This window comes from Eucalyptus grandis, chromosome 11 (assembly GCF_016545825.1).
Source record: "Eucalyptus grandis isolate ANBG69807.140 chromosome 11, ASM1654582v1, whole genome shotgun sequence".
Lineage (NCBI taxonomy): Eukaryota > Viridiplantae > Streptophyta > Magnoliopsida > Myrtales > Myrtaceae > Eucalyptus > Eucalyptus grandis.
The window spans coordinates 3822472-3831418 of record NC_052622.1 but is presented as its reverse complement, the minus strand read 5'-3'; the positions used below and the strand labels follow the sequence as shown (position 1 = coordinate 3831418).

The 8947-nt window shown below is 33.8% G+C and overlaps 1 non-coding gene across 1 annotated transcript; it reads right to left on the bottom strand.

Moving 5' to 3' along the window:
- Positions 1-521: 521 nt before the first annotated feature.
- On the bottom strand, positions 522-593 carry TRNAD-GUC. The gene has a single exon. It is a non-coding gene; the product is annotated as a tRNA-Asp (tRNA).
- Between the last annotated feature and the right edge of the window lie 8354 nt (positions 594-8947).

Sequence of the window (8947 nt, the reverse complement as noted above, 5' to 3'; positions counted from 1 at the left end):
TGAATTAAACGTGGATAGAAATATACTGCGTTATTTGTGTAGCTTTCGGTGATAAGGTGATCCAAAAGACTCATTGTAAACCGGGAATATTCATAGTTTTTAATGCACTCATGTTTATTTTAATTCACATAGAGATATAGTGGATTAATAAGCTGAGTAGGTTTGCTATACCTAGAGATAGGATAGTAAATAGATTAGGAAATTCCGCTATCACATGTTTGATATCGTTCTTGTACTCATAACAATATAAAATTCATATATAGTGATTATGGTGAAATCGGATGCTCTAACATATTTATCTGATTGATTTTACTGCATTTAGTCTTCAAAGTCTTCAAGTTTCGTTTTTAATTTATTCTTAATTATATTTTGATCTGTTAGATAAATTTTAGAATTAATCTATTTTAGTATTTAATTAGTTTATTAATCATCGATCTCCGTGGGACGATACTTTATCTCATCATTATATTACTTGTTAGATACGTGCACTTGCGTTTAGAATATTACGAACAAGTTTTTGGCGCCGTTGCCGGGGATCGAACCCGGGTCTCCCGCGTGACAGGCGGGGATACTCACCACTATACTACAACGGCATGTTAATTGTGCAGCAAAGAACATTCAAAATAAACTGACGTAGTTTGAGCAATTGGCGGGGATCGAACATGTTAATTGTGAAGCAATCAACAAAAAGCTTGATAATATGAGTGTTTCAGCTATGAAAATTCATAATTTGACATGTGATTTTTGTGGTGGAGGACATGTTAGCACGAGTGTCGGGTAGGTAATACTTTCAAACAACCTAGTGAAAATTCTAACTTTGTTGGGAATTTTAACAGTCCTGAGAATAATCCCTACTCCAACACATACAATCCGGGATGGCGCAATCATCCAATTTTTCATGGAATAATCAGAATGTGATGAGACCACACCTGATTCAAACAATCAGAAGAGACAAAGTCAAATTTGGAAGACATAGTCACCAAACTTGCTAATACGACTCATGACTTCATCAAAAGCATGGATGTGAGATTTCAAAATCAAGAGGCTTCAATCAGAAATCTGGAGATGCAAGTGGGTCAGTTAGCAAGCATGATGTCAGGAATGCAACATGGTTCTTTGCCGAGCAACACGAGAAAAAATCAATTGAAAACATAAAGGCTATTATCCGAGAAGTGGTAAACAAGTGGGAGAAGAAGAGATTGTCGAGAGACAAGGAAGAGGTGGTTAATAAACAATCAAAGGAGACAAGCAAGAGTAAACTTTTTCCAGATAATCCCAAGCCATATGTGTCGCCAATTCCATTCCCTCGACGACTCCAAGAGCACAAAATAGATAAGCAATTTTCTAAATTTCTTGATGTATTTAAAAAATTGCACATTAACATTCCTTTTGCAGATGCTTTAGTGCAAATGCCTAGTTATGCAAAATTTTTGAAGGAGATTTTGGCAAACAAAAGGAAGCTGGAGGATTATGAAACTGTGAAGTTAAATGAGGAGTGTTCAGCCATCCTACAAAACAAATTACCTCCGAAATTAAAAGATCCAGGGAGTTTTACTATTCCTTGCACTATTGGGGATTCTTACTTTGAAAAAGCATTATGTGATTTAGGTGCAAGTATTAATCGATGCCTTATTCGGTTTTCAAGAAATTAGGATTAGGTGAGGTAAAAGCAACCACGGTGTCACTTCAACTGGCTGATCGATCAATTAAATATCCGAGAGGTATTGTGGAAGATATTTTGGTAAAAGTTGATAAATTTATCTTTCCTACAGATTTCATAGTTCTTGACATTGAGGAAGATTTTGAGGTACCACTTATCTTAGGTCGACATTTTCTAGCAACAGGAAGAGCTCTTATTGATGTACAACAGGGGAAGTTGATCCTTAGAGTTCAAGATGATCTTGTTTCATTTAATGTTTTTAAAGCAATGAAATATCCATCGATGATAATTCTTGTTTTAGAGTTGAGACAGTTGACAAATTGGTGAATAAGGTTTTTCAGGAAAATATTTTTGAAGATCCACTTGAAGCATGTTTGATTCAACTAAGGGACAAAGATATTCAGAATGAGGAGGTAAAGGAGTACGCAAATTTCATGGAGGCAATTCCACCATATTCAAGACAAAATGCAATTAAATTTGAGGAGTTGGGACAACACATTACAAAGCCTAAACCATCAATTGAAGAGCCTCCAATTCTTGAACTCAAACCCTTACCTTCTCATTTGAAATATGCTTATTTAGATGAAGTTTCTTCTTTACCAGTAATTATATCTTCTTCTTTGACAGATTTGATGGAGGAGAAATTGCTCAGAGTATTAAGAGAGCATAAATGTGCAATTGGATGGAAAATAGCTAATATCAAGGGAATTAGTCCTTCAATTTGCATGCACAAAATTTTGATGGAGGAGCAATATAAACCCACTATCCAACCTCGGGCGTTTGAACCCGAAGATGCAAGAAGTAGTGAAAGCTTCCTTCACAGAGAAAGGTTTATTCAAAGTCACAACACAAGAGCCTTTTTTTTCAATATCTTTCTTTAATTCGAACACAAGATCCATTTCTATAGATAAGATAGATCTATCCATATCTTCATGTACCAAATCCAAATATTTGGATATCGATACATACGATATCTTTTTTCCGACAATGGGATGGTGAAGAATGAATGTGAGAAAGATACGTTTTACAAAATAGGAAATTAACTTCTCATTTTTTCTGACAGATAAAAAAAGAAAATAATAGAAAAATATTCAAATTGTATTTTTGCTTCAACCGCGAAAGATATACTGAGTTTTCTATTCATCCGAAGTAAAAGGAAATATAATAAAAAATACAATAAAAGAAAATGAAAGAATACAAAAGAATAAGGTAATCAAATATGAAATATAGAATAGTCGAGTAGTTTAATACAATAGAAATGAATACATTGATTTTCTCAACTCACGAACAAGATCCAAGAATAAGATTAGTTGATCGACCAAGAGGAGGAAGTCTGTGGATCAATCGATATCGGGAGAAAGGATCCTTTCCCTTGATAAATTCTTTCAAAAAATTGATCTATCATTGATGATTCATATTGATGATTCATAGGGTAATTCAAGGTTCAGGTGCTTATTAAAAATAGGAACAAATAATCGAATTGATTTCATGGATTTACCTAGTTCAGGTTATGGACCAAGAAAGGTTTTTTTATCTTCGAAACCCATTAGAATTAAAGAGGGGGCCGTGTACGAGAAGTCAAATCATATATAAATAAATGATCGAATCCTCAAACGCCCTGAAAATGCCATGAGGTGTTCGGAAATGGTTGAAGTAGTTGAATAGGAGGATCACTATGACTATAGCCCTTGGTAAATTTACCAAAGACGAAAATGATTTATTTGATATTATGGATGACAGTTACGTAGAGACCGTTTCGTTTTTGTAGGTTGGTCCGGTCTATTACTCTTTCCTTGTGCTTATTTCGCCTTAGGTGGTTGGTTCACAGGTACAACCTTTGTAACTTCATGGTATACCCATGGATTGGCCAGTTCCTATTTGGAAGGATGCAACTTCTTAACCGCCGCAGTTTCTACTCCCGCTAATAGTTTAGCACATTCTTTGTTGTTACTATGGGGTCCTGAAGCACAAGGAGATTTTACTCGTTGGTGTCAATTAGGCGGTCTGTGGACTTTTGTGGCTCTCCACGGCGCTTTCGGACTAATAGGTTTCATGTTACGTCAATTTGAACTTGCTCGATCTGTTCAATTGCGACCAGAACAGTTACTAGGTGGCGTGTGTGTATGGATTACAGAAAATTGAATGATGCCACTAGAAAAGATCACTTTCCTTTACCATTTATTGATCAGATGTTAGAAAGAATTGCTGGGCATGAATTTTATTACTTTCTGGATGGATATTCAGGGTATAATCAGATTCCTCTTGCACCCGGAAGATCAAGAGAAAACTACTTTTACTTGTCCCTATGGTACTTTTGTTTTTAGAAGAATGCCCTTTGGTCTTTGTAATGCACCAGCTACTTTTCAAAGATGCATGATGGCTATTTTCTCTGATATGGTTGAAAAATATATTGAGATTTTCATGGATGATTTTTCTGTTTTTGGCCTATCATTTGATTCTTGTTTAAATAATTTGGCCTTGGTCTTACAAAGATGTGAGGAGACTAACCTTATTTTGAATTGGGAGAAGTGTCACTTTATGGTGCAGGAAGGAATAGTGCTCGGGCATAAAATTTCTCAAAACGGAATAGAAGTCGATCGAGCCAAAGTGGAGGTCATTGCAAAATTACCTCCGCCAACATCTGTGAAACTTGTCAGAGGATTTTTGGGGCATGCAGGATTTTACAAGCGATTTATAAAAGATTTTTCAAAAATTGCTAAACCTCTTTCTAATCTTTTGGAAAAAGATGCTCCTTTTAATTTTTCCGTTGAATGCATGCAGGCTTTTAACACTTTAAAGGAGAAGTTAATATCAGCACCAATTATGGCAGCACCAAATTGGGATTTACCTTTTGAGCTGATGTGTGATGCTAGCGATTCTGCAATAGGAGCTGTTTTGGGACAAATGAAGAATAAAATTTTTCAAACCATATACTATACCAGTCGAACCTTGTTAAATGCACAATTGAATTATTCAACAATAGAAAATGAACTTTTAGCGGTAGTATTTGCTTTTGATAAATTTCGTTCTTATTTAATTGGCTCAAAAGTTATAGTTTATTCTGACCACTCTGCTCTTAAGTATCTGCTTGAAAAAAAAAGAATCAAAACCCGGGTTGATCGGGTGGATTCTATTGTTGTAAGAATTTGATTTGGAAATCAAAGATAAGAAGGGGACTGAAAATCTAATTGCAGATCACTTATCAAGAATTCCAAATTCAAAGGAAGAGGTAAGACCAATTTTGGAAGAGTTCCTTGATGAGAAAATTTTTTCCATCATGTCCACAAAAATTCCCTGGTACGCCGACTTTGTAAATTATTTGGTAAGTAATGTTCTTCCTCCTGAATTATCATATCAACAGAAGAAAAAATTCTTTTATGATGTTAAAAATTATTTTTGGGAAGAACCTTTATTGTTTAAAGTATGTGCAGATCATGTCATAAGGAGATGTGTTCCAGATGAAGAGAATGCAAACATTCTACATCATTGTCATGATGGAGAGGCAAGTGGCCATTTTGGTGCCACAAAAATTGCAGCTAAGATTTTACAATCTGGATTTTATTGGCCTATACTTTTTAAAGATGTATACTCCTATGTAGCTTCATGTGATAGGTGTCAAAAAACTGGAAATATTTCAAGAAAAAATGAGATGCCTTTAAACAACATTATTGTGTGTGAATTATTTGATGTTTGGGGTATTGATTTCATGGGACCCTTTATACCTTCTTATGGAAATTTATACATTTTAGTGGCTGTGGAGTATTTGTCTAAGTGGGTAGAAGCTGTAGCATTACCAACAAATAATGCTAAAGTTGTGGTGAAATTTTGAAGAAAAATATTTTTACCCGATTCGGCACTCCTAAGGCAATCATAAGTGATAGGGGGATACATTTTTACAACAAGCAATTTGAAACACTTTTGAGTAAGTACGGAGTCACACATAAGGTTGCAACCCCTTATCATCCTCAGACTAATGGTCAAGTAGAGATTTCAAATAGGGAAATCAAGAGAATTTTAGAAAAAACAGTGAATGCCTCTAGGAAAGATTGGTCAATAAAACTTGATGATGCACTTTGGGCCTATAGGACAGCGTTCAAAACTTCAATTGGAATGTCTCTTTTTAGGCTAGTATTTGGAAAGGCTTGTCACTTACTAGTGGAATTAGAGCATAAAGCATATTGGGCATTGAAATTTCTGAATTTTGATATGCAGTCTGCAGGTGAAGAAAGATTATTGCAACTGAATGAATTGGAGAAATTTCGCAATGAGGCTTATGAAAATTCTAAGTTGTACAAGGAGCGTACAAAAAGATGGCATGACAAGCACATATTTAGAAGAGAGTTTAAAATTGGTCAAAAAGTCTTACTTTATAACTCTCGTCTTAAACTTTTTCCAGGAAAGTTGCGATCTAGATGGTCTGATCCTTTTACAGTTACACAGGTATTCCCATATGGAACAGTTGAAGTTGCGCATGACACTGAGGGCACATTCAAAGTGAACGGTCAACGTTTGAAGCCCTACTTTGAAGGTGGTTACAACAAGCAGAAGACCACCATTGAACTTCATCCTTCAGAATAGCGACATTTGAGATAGTTTTGCTGAAAACTATAAAGTAAGCGCTTCTTGGGAGGCAACCCAAGCATTTTAATTATGTTTTTATTTATTTTTAAGTTTATGTTTTGTAAAAAAAAAAAAAAAGATTAACTTTTCTCTGTTTTATTCCAGGTTAATTTTTAGGGAGCACCTTTCAAGAGTTTAATCATCACGGTCATCTATGGACTTATCCTACAACCAGGGGAGTTTTCTTCTTCCTATTCTATTTTTCGCATTGAGGACACTGCTTCATTCAAGTTTGGGGGGAAGACAAATTTTTGGATAATTTTTTATCATTATTGCTTTCCTGGTTGTGAATTTTTGCGATTCTTTTGTGAATTTTTGCGATTCTTAGGAAAATTTAAATTTTATTTAAACTTGCAATTGAGGTGTGAGTTAATCTTAATTCTGATTATGTTGATCCACTTACTGAGCACTAAAAGTCCTTACTTTTTGAATTATGTGTAAATCTAGAGAACATTCATGTGAAATATGTGATTTTCTTAGATTTCATCCAAATCTTAAAATTTGTTTGATTTTCTCTTGAGGCGAAATCCTAAGCTAAATCTAATTGAGAAATGATATAGGCATTTTTTGGATCGATTGAGCCTTTCAAGCCAACCATATTTATTTATCCCTAGTCACCTCGTTGAGCCTTAATTATTACCCAATTTTTCATTGGCACCTATATATGTTCAGTCTAGCCGTAATCAAATTATATCCTTATCCCATGCCCGATAAAAAAAATTATTTGAGCTTGATAGAAATTTGGGAGGAATGATGGAGTAAAAAGAAGAAAAAAAAAGTGATTACAGTGGTTGTTTGAGGTGTATTGTCAAAAAAAAAATTGCTTTTATGGTTCCCTATCCAACTTTCAATTGAGTGAGCCTTTTGGATACTCAATGGGTTGGAAATTTTCATGTTATATTAGGAGGGACTTTGGGAGAAACTCCACCATAAAGCAATTAAAAAAAAAAAAAAAAAAAAAAAAAAAAAGAGGCGAAAGAAAAAAAAAAAGGAATGGTGATATATGATGTCAGAAAAATTATCTTGAAGGGGTGAAATTGGATAGTGACATTGGCTCTAATTAGATCCTAGAAATCAACATGTTGATGGGTGATTTGAGCTTAAAATTGCCATTATCTCACCTTTAGCCCAGCCTTACATTACAACCCGAGAAAAGTCCTATTGATTTTTGGTTGGATGATTAGCTTACATTAGTGGAGAGAGGAATGAAAAGCAAACCTATGCGATTTGGTCATAATTATTGAGAATTTTTGAGAGGTTGCATGTTAATATGAATTTATTTGGATTGCATATAATTTCGAAAAAGATGAGGACTCTCACACACACACTTGGATCATATAGTTAGAATTGGTCTTAACTTATAAATCGATTTCAATATTTGGATGAAATTTGTGTTTTTCTTTGAATTGTGAATTTAAGCAATTATGGAAAGATGTCATGGAGGAGGTTGTTAGCTTGAGTATGTGTTATGTCTTGATTTTGCTTGAGGACTAGCAAAATGTTAAGTTTGGGGGTTTGATAACTCTATAAAATAGAGTTATTTTACCTATTTTAGGCAACAATTAATGCATTATCTACGAAAAAATATTTGGATTTCCTTCTGATTATTTGAATTTTCCTTATTTATGCAGAATAATGAGATATGGAGAAGATAAGGAAAAGAATGGCAATTATCAGGAATTCAAATAAAAGCATCAGTGGAAAAGTGAAAATATTAAATCGGGAAATTCTTGATTTTATTCCCTAATGTTATCTACAAGCATTGGGAGATAGATATTTTAGATTTCCTATAAATAGGAAGAGAAACAGCTAGGGTTTTTAGGGGAGAGTTAGATCGTTTTCCATTGTTCTAAGAGTTTTTCAAGTATTTTGAAGAGAAGACAAAAGCGGTGACAAAATTCTTGTTCTTTGATTCAAGATGCTGGGTTTGATTTATATTTTTACTTTTTCTTCTACTATGTTCTAATTTTCTTTTGTTAGGGCTACGATGTAGCATAATCATGATGATGTGAATTTCATGATTTTTATGTTTTACAATTGATTTCATTCATGTGAGTTATATATTATTGCGTTTAATGCTTTTGAGTAACGGTCACCACTTGAATGATCGATGTGCATGTTTGAGGCGAGAGGTAATAATATGCAATTGTTCATTATAATATATAACCATAAATTAAACGTGGATAGAAATATACTGTGTTATTTGTGTAGCTTTCGGTGATAAGGTAATCCAAAAGACTCATTGTAAACCGGGAATATTCATAGTTTTTAATGCACTAATGTTTATTTTAATTCACATAGAGATATAGTGGATTAATAAGCTGAGTAGGTTTGCTATACCTAGAGATAGGATAGTAAATAGATTAGGAAATTCCGCTATCACATGTTTGATATCGTTCTTGTACTTATAACAATATGAAATTCATATATAGTGATTATGGTGAAATCGGATGCTCTAACATATTTATCTGATTGATTTTACTGCATTTAGTCTTCAAAGTCTTCAAGTTTCGTTTTTAATTTATTCTTAATTATATTTTGATTTGTTAGATAAATTTTAGAATTAATCTATTTTAGTATTTAATTAGTTTATTAATCATCAATCTCCGTGGGACGATACTTTATCTCATCATTATATTACCTGTTCGATACGTGCACTTGCGTTTA